Genomic DNA, 12,559 nt, shown 5'->3' on the forward strand with positions numbered 1-12,559 from the left:
GCTGCTTTCAGAATTCTCTTTGTCTTTGACATCTAACAATCTGATTAATAATATCATTCCATGACTAGACTTGTTTTGCAAAAGGAAGGAAAAATGGGCCGAAATACTGTACGTTCAGGCTTTTATGGCTTTATTTGGGGCTGGAGAGGTGAAACGGCAGTGTTATCTGACAGTTTGCTTCCAGAGGGGGCCATGGCGATTCAACATCCACCATTTCAGAGAAGGGGAAGCTCACCAGTCCTTGATGCGCCAGCTGAGGACCCATTAGATGATCCATTTTGCCTCATCCAGGAGGCACCCTTAGTATCCTGACCCCCTTAAGGGGACACCACCCCTTCCACCACCCTTGCCTCTGTCCCCATTCCTGGGATAGTTACCACCTCCTTCTCGTATGCACAGTGGCAACCAATCTGAGATGGCTCCCTGGCCATCTCTCCTTTAGCCAAAACCCATGTGCAGGGCTGATTCCCAACAAGACAAGTGTGGAATGGTATAGATTAGCAGGGGCATCCTGGTGGATTTGTCTTTATGCATGTCCCTTTTATCACCTCAGACTTGTTCAATTGGAAACACAACACACCTTCTTACTGGGCAGACCCTTGAGAAAGTTACGAGCCTTTTTGTCTCCATTTTCACTATCCATAATCCTAACTGGGCAGACATTCAAGCCCTTCTAAATATCCTCCTTACCCCAGAAGAAAGATGTATGGTCTTAGAAAAAGAACGGTAAGAAGCAGAGGCAATTTGTCAAGGGACTCTCCAAAACCCCTTCTATGATCCACAAGCAGAAACCATTCCTGAGGCTGATCCCACTGGGATCTGAATGACCTGGGGCAAAGGAACTGTCTGGAGCACTATAACGTGTGTATGTGGCATCAGGGCTGCAGAAGGGGGCTCCAAGACAGAAGTTCTTGACTAAAATCCAGGAGGTGCAACAGGGGCCCCAGAAAATCCTTTGGCTTTCCTGGGAAGGATTTTTGAGGCATACCAGAGGCACACTGATATTGATCCTGAAAGCCAGAGAACAACAAGCTGATAAATATGACCTTTATTAGTGAAGGTGCCCTTGACATCCATTGTAAATTCCAGAAGCTGGATAGTGGGCTACAAATATGTCCCATGTCCCAGTTGGTAGAAATGGCCTTTAAAGTGTGCACAAATAGGGATGTTTCCAGAGGGGGCCCTGAAACAGCCAGCTGCGCTCCTGGCCAGGGCCATTACTCAGGTGTGCCTCCTCCAGGTAATGGAGGGGCCAGGGCAGAGGTGCAGGCCAGGACCACCAAGGAAGCCTCAAGGGAGCTGGCCACCACTAGGCTCCAGGAATGTGCCTGCTGTAAGGAAAAGGGATGTCCCAAGCTGGGTTGGGGAAAGCAAGACCCCAAGATGGCAATGGTGGGTAACGCAGACATTAAATAGGGACTTCCCGGCCATAATCCCTATCTCCCACCATGAACCCTGGGTACAACTTTAGGTGGGAGGAAAACTGCTGGATTTTTTTTTTATATGATCATTCCGTTCTTGTTATATAATCAATAACACAATTTCTTCACATCATTGTATATTCACCATCACGATCATTACTTAGAATATTTGCATCAATTCAGAAAAAGAAATAAAAAGAAAAAAAAATTCATGCATACCATACCCCTCACCCCTCCCTTTCACTGATTACTAGCATTTCATCTACTAAATTTATTTTAACATTTGTTCCCCTATTATTTATTTATTTTTAATCCATATATTTTACTCATCTGTTGATAAGGTAGATAAAAGGAAAAAACAAGGTTTTCACAATCACACAGTCACATTGCAAAAGCTATATAATTATATAATCATCTTCAAGATATATGGCTACTGGAGCACAGCTCTCCATTTTCAGGCAGTTCCCTCCAGCCTCTTCATTACACTTTAACTAAATAGGTAATATCTATTTAATGAGTAAGAATAACCTCCAGGATAACCTCTTGACTCTATTTGGAATCTCTCAGCCATTGACACTTTATTTTGTCTCATTTTGTTCTTCCCCCTTTTGGTCAAGAAGGTTTTCTCAATCCCTTGATGCTGAGTTCCAGCTCACTGTAGGATTTCTGTCCCAGCTCATTCTAGGATTTCTGTCCCATATTGCCAGGAAGGTCCACACCCCTGGGAGTCATGTCCCATGTACAGAGGGGGAGGGCAGTGAGTTTGCTTGTCATGTTGACTGAGAGAGAGAAGCCACATCTGAGCAACAGAAGAGGTTCTCTTGGGGGTGACTCTTAGGCCTAATTTTAAGTAGGCTTAGTCTATCCTTTGCGGGGTAATTTAATATGAACAAACCCCAAGATTGGGGCTCAGTCTATTGCTTTGGTTGTCCCCACTGCTTGTGAGAATATCAAGACTTCTCTACTTGGGGAAGCTGAATTTTCCCCCTTTCTCACCATTCCCCCAAGGGGACTTTGCAAATACTTTTTTATTCATTGTTCAAATCACTCTGGATTTTATTGGGGCATCACTCTGGACTAACATACAAAATCTCATGACCTACTCAAGGTTCTAGGTACTATAGTGATCAATTAAGCTGCCCACATAAGTTTTATTAGGAAATGCGTTAGTCAAAATATAAATTTTGTACCAAATACACATTTTTTGTTTTAGTCTCACACATAAGTTGAAATTTTAAAATATAAATTGCCATTTATTTTCAACACCCTGCATTATTGACATTCCTTTGTTCTTCCTCATGCAAAAACATTTTTAAATTTGCACATTTAGTCATTATCATTATACACTCAAGGCATTCCTAGATTATACCATCTCAGTCTTTATCGTCTATCTTTCCTTCTGATTTCATTAGTGTCCCCAGGCTTCCTCCCTCTATCATTCTCACATTCGGCTTCATTCAGTGTTCTAACATTATCGTATTACAGTTAGGTAGTATTGTGTTATCCATTTCCGAATTTTTACAATCAGTCCTGTTGCACAATCTGTACCCCTTCAGCTCCAATTACGCAATATCTACCCTATTCCTATCTCCTGATGGTCCCTGTTACCAACTGAAATTCTTCAAGTTCATTCATTAATGTCAGTTCATATCTGAGACCATGCAGTATTTGTCCTTTTGTTTCTGGCTAATCTCACACAACTGCTGGATTTTTTAGTAAACACAGGAGCCACATATTCAGTCTTAAATGAGAGAGCGGGCTCCTTGTCAAAGGACACTGGTGTTGTCATTGGGCATCTCCAAAAGGCCTGTTCTGAGGCACTGGGAGAGAACAGTCAATGCACTGGGTCGTGTCCTCAGACCATTCTTTCCTACAAGAGCTGCAAATAAAAATTAAACGTTAAATTTAATTTTTTAAACATTTACAAATTTTGTAAATGTAAGAAATATATATTATGTTAAGAACATCAAAAATAAGCATGCATGCACTTTCTGTTATGATTCATGAATAAAACTGAGTGGAAAAAGATTTTACAAGGAGCTAATGAACCATATGTGGATTTTGTAGCTCGTTCAAAAAATGCTAAATGATACCAGAGTTAGACAAATGCCAGAGAATTTGTTTATGGCCATGCTAGCTATCGTAACAGGGGTGAAGAATGATGATTCCTAGTGTTAATAGTCAATATGTGTATTGGGCATTTGTACCTAATTCTCCATTACTAAGACCTGTTACCTGGCAGGACAATCCTTTAGCTGTTTATATTAATGATTCAACTCATCTTCCTGGACCAGTTGATTCTCATATTCCTTACTTTCAAAAGGAGGAAGGAGAAAAATTTAATATTTCTGTGATGGCATTTCAAGGCTTTCCTTTATGTCTCTCAAGCCATGATAATACCCCTTGTTTAAAATTAGAAAGTCAGAGATGCCTAACTTATACTCCTAAGAAAAATAATTCTCTATCTCAATTGCGTTTGCTTTCTGGACTAAGCTTTGCCTATAAAGAAAAATCAATTTCTGAGCCTGTTCCTAATAGACTGTCTTTATGTAAAAATACACATACATGGATGCCAGAGTCAGAACATATTCAATGGGTACAATGCCATGCCAACAAAAGTCAGTACTTGTTAATGGTTTCTATGAAATTGCAACAGATTGGTCCCCTAAGGGGTGCGCAATTCAGAATTGCAGTTCTGACAGTCATTGTTCAGTTAAGTTGCCTTGGTATACCTTGAATGATAATTCTACTGAGATTTATATCAATGCGACGAATAAAATCTTGTGGCATGGAATGGGAATGGTAGTCCCATCCCCTTTCATTGGCTCGGGTCCATGACAAATAGCAGTCTGGAAATTAGCCATGAATCTAGACCCTATTCATATTTGGAAAGAAAATTATTCTTCAAATAATTCAGTACATTCTCTTAAATTTACAATTAATCAAACAAATTATATTCAAGCTTGTGTGATTAACCCTTATGTTATTTTAGCAGGAACAATTGCTTTTAATGCATGTTCATCAGAAATACAATGTTCTGATTGTCAATTATTTACCTGTCTCACTTCTTCTATTTTGAAAAATCAAACTTTTTTCCTTTTATGAAGGCGCCTTGGGGTATGGCTTCCTGTGAACCAAACTTGACCATGGGAATCTTCAAGACATTTTATTCAAGACATTACAATATGTGTTTAAATGCACCAAAAGATTTAGTGGTACTTTAATTATGGTAGTTTTGGGAATCATAGCCCTCACTACCACAGCAGCAGTAGCTAGAGTGGCTTTAACACAAGAAATTCAAACTACACATTATGTGCAAAAATAGCATGAAAATGCAAGTAAGGTATGGACTCAGGAGGTTAATATAGATAAAGAAATTAATCTGTGTATAGATAACTTAGAGCAAACTGTAATTATGTTGGGAGACGAAATCCAATTGCTTAAAATGCAACAGCACTTGTTGTGTGACTGGAATGTTACATCTTTCTGTATTTCTCCATTCTTGTATAATGAAAATGAACATAAGTGGGAACAAATTAAAAGACATTAGGGCATCAAATAATTTAACTTTAGCCATTAATAAGTTTCAAGCAAGAATAGTAAACATGCAAAAGAATATTCCAAAATTAGAGGGCACTGATGCTATGAATGGAATTGCAAAAGGGCTTTCATCATTAGACCCAAGATTATGGCTATCTCACATACCTTATAGTATAGGAACTGTTGGTATTATGTGTATGATTTTTCTGTTTCTCATTTATTTAGTCTTCCAATGCTTCCAGAGAAGTGACAAAGAGCAAACAGAGACAAAGAAGTGCAACTGATCATGGATATATTAAATAAAAAGAAAGGGGAAGATGTGGTGACTTCAGTCTAAGGAACACACATGGCTGCACTCAACCAGGATGAAGAACAGCTGAGCACAGCACACAGTGTTCTGCCAGATGACGGCAAATGGCCAAAAGGCCTGTTCTGAGGCACGGGGAGAGAACAGTCAACACACTGGGCCGTGTCCTCAGACTATCCTTTCCCATAAGAGTTGTAAATAAAGATTAAACATTAAGCAAGAAATATACATGGTGTTAAGAACAATAAAAAATAAGCACGCATGCACTTTCTCTTATGATTCATGAATAAATGCTGAGTGGAAAAAGAAGACGGATTTGACCGCTTCAGTCATTGACCCCTGTCCCCACTCTTTTGCTTTACTTTACTTGTGTTTCTTCTCTTTCTTTTGCGGCCCCGCTTTCACCTTCGTTACAGGTCTGAGCACGACAGGGGACAACAACCCAGATTCCTGCCTCATTGGAATGCAAAGTAGGGACTAAACACAAGTTTTCATACATGCCAGAGTGCCCTATCCTATTACTGGGATGGAACATGCTAACAAAATTACAAACCCAAATTTCCTTCAGCTCATTACCTTAAAACTAAGGTGCCAGACCACCAGGTGATGGCTCTGCAGGCCACTCTCCTGCTCTTGGGTGACACTGGTGTTGGAACTACTATCCCACTTTACAGGTCAAGACTCTGGTCAACCCAGTTGTATGGGCTTGCAGACTTCTGGGCCAAGCCAACTGATTGGTTCCAATTTGAGTAGAACTGAAAGAAGAGGCTAGACCTGTAGGGTCGGCAGTACCCAATCCTGCTGAAGGTCCGACTGGACATCCTACCCATCTGGCACCATCTTGAGGCCACAGGCTTGCTGAGACGACTGGCTTAGGATCTGAGGGAAACCCTACACAGAGACATGGAAGGCCAATATTTGCTATGTAGATAACATTTTAGTTGCTCGCCCATTGGAGATTGCCGACCTAAGGGACACTTCCTGTGTTACTAAACTACTTGGGAACCTTGGACCATAAAATCTCTCAGAAAAAGGCTCAGCTAGTAAGACAACAAGTCAAGTATCTGGGGTTCCAGATAGCAGGGGGCAAGAGGAGCCTCATGGCTGCCCACATCAGCACAGCCATCCAGATCCAGAGGCCCAGGAACCATGGACAGCTGAGGGGGTTTCTGAGCATGGCAGGATTTTGCTGCATCTGGATTCCCAATTTTGGCCTCATGGCCAAGCCTTCCCTAAAAGGGAAGAAAATAAACTCCTAGCATGGGATCCTGTTGTAAGACAGTCTTTAAGGAAATAAAATATAAGTTAACCAGAGTTCCTGCCCTGGGACTCCCAGACCTATGAGAGTCCTTTGATCTGTTCATGCATGAAAGGCAAGTCACAGCCATGGGTGTGCTGACACAAACTCTGGAAAATGACTCCAGACCAGTGGCTCATTTTTCCAAAGGACTGGACAATACAGCAAGAGGCAGGCCACTCTGTTGATGGGCTGTGGCTGCTACTGTAGGAGGCTGAGTTTATCCTGGGTCAGCCCATAGCAGTGCACACTCCACACTGGGTCCTAATTTTGTTAGAAGGAAAAGGAAACATTTGGTTGACTCAGGGCAGACTCAGAAAATAGCAGGCCATGCTTCTGGACAACCATGAAGTAAAGTTGCAGGTGTCCCTTTCTTTGAATCTGGCTCCCTTGTTCCCATCAGAACAAGAGGGGGAGCTGATACATGATTGTGCTGAGGTCCGACAGGAAGCTTATACAATTCCCCCAATTTTGAGTGATAACTTCCCTTCCAGATTCCAATTTGGACATCTTTACAGATGGCAGCAGTTATGTGGAAAATGGACTGAGAAGAGCAGGGTATGCCTTGGTGTCTGGGAGCATATCTTGGAAGCCAAACCTTTACTACCACAGACCTTGGCTCAGAGAGTTGAGCTAATTGCCTTGTTGGAGCACTGGACCTAGGGACAGGGAAAGAGGTGAACATTTATACGGACTCAAAATATTCCTTCTTAATTCTCCACGCATGTGGGGCCCTTTGGAAAGAAACAGGACTGCGGTCGGCAGGAGACCGGGAAGTTAAACATGGTGATTTAATTAATTAATTAATTAATTTTTGTGTACTGTATGGTGGAGTCACATTTCATTATTTAAAAAATTTTTTAAATTAATTTTAAATTAAAAAAATGACAACAAAGAAACACAAACATTCTTAACATATAATATTCCATTATACATAATCAGTAATTCACAATACCATCACATAGTTGCATATTCAACATCATGATCATTTCTTAGAACATTTGCATCAATTCAGAAAAAGAAATAAAGACAACAGAGAAGAAATAAAACGAAAGCAGAAAAAAAAATTATACATACCATACCCCTTACCCCTCCCTTTCATTGATCACTAGCATTTCAAACTAAATTTATTTTAACATTTGTTCCCCCATTATTCATTTTTATTCCATATGTTCTACTCATCTGTTCACAAGGTAGATAAAAGGAGCATCAATCATAAGGTTTTCACAATCACATTGTGAAAGCTATATCATTATTCAATCATCATCAAGCAAAATGGCTACTGGAACACAGCTCTACATTTTCAGGCAGTTCCCTCCAGCCTCTCCATTACATCTTGAATAACAAGGTGATATCTACTTAATGCGTAAGAATAACCTCTAGTATAACCTCTTGACTCTGGAATCTCTCAGCCATGGACACTTTGTCTCATTTCACTCTTCCCCCTTTTGGTTGAGAAGGTTTTCTCAATCCCTTGATGCTGAGTCTCAGCTCATTCTAGGGTTTTTCTCAATCCCTTGATGCTGAGTCTCAGCTCATTCTGGGATTTCAGTCCCACGTTGCCAGGAAGGTCCGCACTCCTGGGAGTCATGTCCCACGTAGACAGGGAGAGGGTGGTGAGTTTGCTTGTTGTGCTGGCTGGAGAGACAGGCCACATCTAAGCAACAAAAGAGGCTCTCTTGGGGGTGACTCTTCGGCCTAATTTTAAGTAGGCTTGACCTATTCTTTGTGGGGTTAAGTTTCATATGAACAAACCCCAAGACTGGGGGCTCAGCCTATAGCTTTGGTTGTCCACACTGCATGGTGATTTAATTTTGTAGCCCCTAGAAGCAGTGCAGCTTCCACACCAAGTAGCTGTAGTGCACTGCAGGGGACACCAAAAAGGCTAGTCCTATGTAGTTCAAATGAATTACAAGGCTGACGTCGCTGCAAGAGCAGCAGCACAAAAATGTTGGGAACTAGACCAGGTCATGGTACTTGGGTCCCTGCAGTTGCCCCAGCAAATCACTGTTGAAAAAAGTTTTCCAGTCAGACTATGAGGAAAAAGACTGAAAAAGGATCATAGAATGGGGCTTCACAGATGACACTGGGAACCTAACATACCACCTTAGAGGAATGGGTTAAAAGTCCCCAGGGACTCTTTTTTCTACCTGGAAAGTTGGTAGAGCTGCTCATCTGCCACTATCATCAAGTTAATCACTATGAAAGGAGACACTTTTAAATTTCCTGAAAGTAAGAGTAGCCAGACAAAGGCTGGCTCAGAGTATCCAACGTGTCACCAGAACATGTATAATTTGTTTGCAGAATAAGCCAAAGAGAATCTTGTCCCTGGAAGAGATGGCAGTGGACCAACACCACGTGAAGAGTGGCAAGTTGACTTCACATTAATGTCGAAAGCAGCTGGAGGGTTAGATACCTCCTAGTAACTGGAGACACCTTTTCTGGATGGGTAGAAGCATAGACAAGTCACATGGAACAGCTAAGGCAGTGGCTCAATTCCTGTGACAGAAGATCATATCTGGATTCAGACTTCCACATTCTATTCAATTCAACAATGGATGCACCTTCACTTCATAAGTAATGCAAAGGGTTTCTGGATCATTAGGAATTAACTGGAATCTCTTAGGAATTAATTGGAATCTCCACTCAGTCTGGAGACCCAAATCTTCAGGAAAAGTTGAGCAGATGAATCACACTCTTAAAAAAAATGTTGAGTAATATCTATCAGGAAGCAAATTTAAAATGGACAGAGACACTGCCAATAGCTCTCCTCTGAATCAGGGTGGACCCTAGAAGTGGGCTGAAATTAAGTTTGTTTGTGTAAATGTATGGAAGACCCTGTCTGGGACCAGGAAGTAAAAAGGCCCTCTCACCATGGAAGGGGCCTTACATGTCTGGTCTAAAAGGTTGGGAGCCCTGACTGCAGATGTTAACTCTTGTTTTGCTTTCCCAACAGACACCCAGAAGATCTACTGCTTCCCAAATATGAAAGACTACACTGTGCTCCTCACTACCCATTCCTCTCTTAAATTGCAGGGAGTCAAGCTGGGGGTCATCACTTCCATATGAAAATATATATCCCAAAGCCTGAGACTGCTAAGCAACTACACAGAGAAGAAACTCTGGAGAGTACTCAGTACACTGCTAAGCCCCAAAGTGACCTGAGGTTGCTGCTCCAGAGGAAAAAGTTGCTGCACGTACCATAATGCCCTGGCAGACACAGTTTTTTAGTCTCTTCTAGACTATCAATGGGCCATGGTCTTCCCATATTCCCACTCTACAAAGCATTTAGTTAACTAGCAACCTAACTGTTGGCTCTGTCTTTCCCTTAGGACCACCCATGTGGCTGTTCCTGCACCAATGCTCACATGGAATCCCTCCATTACCCTCCATATCCAAGGGGCCACTGGCATCTGGTGGAGTTTTCCAGAGGGGGCATGCACCCTCAATAAATCCTTAATCTATGCATATGTTCAGGAGTGTGCCCAGAAAAATTTTCTCCAATTTGCCCCCTCCCTACCAGAGGACAAGTCCTATTGGTTTTGCGTCCTTTCAAATCTAAATGTGGGGTCCCACCTTGAGCACCTCCCTGACTAGGCATGTAACATCACTATCTTTCTAACACCTCCCTTCCTTTTCCCAATCCCTTGCCAAAGTCTTATATCATAAGACCTTGGGATCCCCTCTTTCTAAAGCATACATAAAACTTCCCTCATCCCAGGCTATGAGATTACTTGGCAGAACCCCTCAAGGGAGGGTTTGTGGGAAATATGGAACTCTGCCTTTGGAAGTTTAGATGCCAAGGGAGACCCCAAAACATATACTCCATTTTCCTAGACTCCTCCACCGCAAGTAGGCAGTGTGCCTGGCTCTATCCCAGAATATGGCATTCCAACCTTATCTGTGATAGGACCACTCACCACCTGTTCTGCTTGGAGCAGTGTTGGCAAACTCTATTTCTCAGCTTGAGAAACCGGCATCTAGGGTTATATAACTATGTTCCAGAGACCTGTATAGGAGCAACTGACTGAACTAACGTCTCTTTCTCCACCTCTTTAAATACGAATCAAGGAATATACTTCATCTGTAGCATCTCTACTTACCTCCCCCCCGCCCCCGAAGTGGAGCAGTCTCTGTGGACTCAGATACATCATCCCAAAGTTAAGTGCTGCACCTGACAATGCCTCTGTTCCCTTCCACATCACCACTGAGTTCCTTCCCAGGCACAAGAGGGCTCCCTATCTTGTTCTTCTCGCATTTCTGGTGGCAATGTCTTCACGAGACTGGCAGCTACCCTGACATAATGGCAAACTTGTTGCAGGCGTGGGAAGAGATATCAAACAACTAGCCAACTTGGAGCTAAGAGTGCAAAAACAACTAGAATCCCTTGCCAGGGTAGTATTCCAAAATCGAAGGGCCCTGGGTCTCCTAACTGCTACTCAGGGAGGAGCTTGTCATTTCTCAAAGGAAGATTATTACAATTTATGTGAATGAATCAGGGGTAGTTCAGCAGAGCATTAATGATTTGAAGAAAAAAGCAAGTGACCTTTTCTCTTTTGGCAACTCTATTACTTCTTGGGTACACAGTTCCCTGGGAAAGTGGCTATTGCCCCTCTTAGGTCACTAATTACCTTGGCTTTTAGGTTTAACTTTTGCCCCACTAAGGCTCCATTGCCTGCAAACATTCATTCAAGATCAAGCAAAAAACATATAGGACCAGCTCATGTTCCTCCAGGGATACCAGTCTCTCCGGACCACAGAATCCTCCCCTCCTCCCCGATCCCAGGCAGAGGCCCTCTTCTACTCACACTGCCCCTAGTCAGCAGGAAGAAGCTATAGAAGACAGACCTCATCCTTCATCTCCTTAAGCCCTCATGTGAAGCATCCTGTGAACACATGAAAGGGGCGCAGGGATTAAAGCCAGCAAAATGCATGATGAGGCCAATGGCCCTTAATTGCACCCAAACTAACGATGTTGAATTCTATCCAGCCGACCAAAGATGAGGATGGAAAAACAAGCTAAACAAACAAAAAACAGCTGTCAGCACCCAGGAGATGTGGTCAGAGTATCCTGGTCAACAGCTATAGCTGCAAGGCTGGATCAAACTGGACTCTAGAGCAAGAGCAGAAAGGATTAATCTGTCCTAAGATAAACTTTGGCTCATTATAATAGTATGTTTCCTGCCTCAAGGAGGAGTTGAGATGCTATTCCTTGAACATGCAATGTATGAAGATGCATGATTTCCTGATCATACCAGAACATACTTTTGCACATGCATAAAAGACAGAATGATAAGGAAAAGTGCAGTGAGCTGGGGAGGAGGGGAGGAAATGGGATATAAGATGGGAAATAGAAGTTAGTTTGGGGAGTCAGTGGGTTGCAGTATTAGGCTTGGCCCCTGGCCCCTTGCTTTTGCAGTTGCAAATAATAAAGCTGCTTACCTCACCCCTGTGGTTGATTCCCATTGTCAATGGCACCAGAGAGGACCCCCTGCTCAGGCCCAGGTATCCCTGGTAACACATAACTAGAAAAAAAAACTGACCAGCCAAACTGTGTCTAACGTTTGGGAGTGGACTCCCTCTAAACACCTCTTTTGAATAGCACAGCTTTCTTCAAACTTCTGGGGATGAACACTTGACTTCTTATTCGTGCAGCAGTTTAGGGAAAGGGATGGCCATTTGGAATGACGAGAACTTGGGTGCTGAAGGCGTGGGGCCAAACCCCAGCTCAGTTCTTTCACACTTGGGGTAGGTGCCGGGGGGTGTCGGCCCTGCAAGCCCGGGTGTCCTTCTCCGCGTGGTAGGGAGACTAACTGGCCTCATAACTTACCCCAGGCGGAGGGGGAAGGAGAGCACCGAAACACTGGCGTCTCTGCCAAAAAACCAGGAAGAGTCCCTTCCGGCCTGGCGGCGCTTCCTGAGGTAGCTGCGCCCGGAGCCTCGCGCCCCTCCCTCCCCGGCGTTCCAAACCCCTCCCCCGCGCCCCGCCCCCTG

General features: G+C 43.0%; 1 long non-coding RNA gene across 3 annotated transcripts; it reads right to left on the reverse strand.

Annotated features, from left to right (window-relative positions):
• Positions 1–5,727: 5,727 nt before the first annotated feature.
• On the reverse strand, positions 5,728–12,512 carry LOC143691214 (uncharacterized). 3 transcript variants are annotated; one of them, XR_013179401.1, is made up of 3 exons: positions 12,396–12,512; positions 11,374–11,451; positions 5,728–8,203 (listed from the first exon to the last, which is right to left on the reverse strand). It is a non-coding gene; the product is annotated as an uncharacterized LOC143691214 (long non-coding RNA). The 3 variants fall into 3 exon arrangements; XR_013179403.1 differs by having other exon boundaries at positions 5,728–8,222; XR_013179402.1 differs by having other exon boundaries at positions 5,728–9,064.
• Positions 12,513–12,559: the final 47 nt, after the last annotated feature.

Source organism: Tamandua tetradactyla, chromosome 7 (assembly GCF_023851605.1).
Source record: "Tamandua tetradactyla isolate mTamTet1 chromosome 7, mTamTet1.pri, whole genome shotgun sequence".
Classification (NCBI taxonomy): domain Eukaryota; kingdom Metazoa; phylum Chordata; class Mammalia; order Pilosa; family Myrmecophagidae; genus Tamandua; species Tamandua tetradactyla.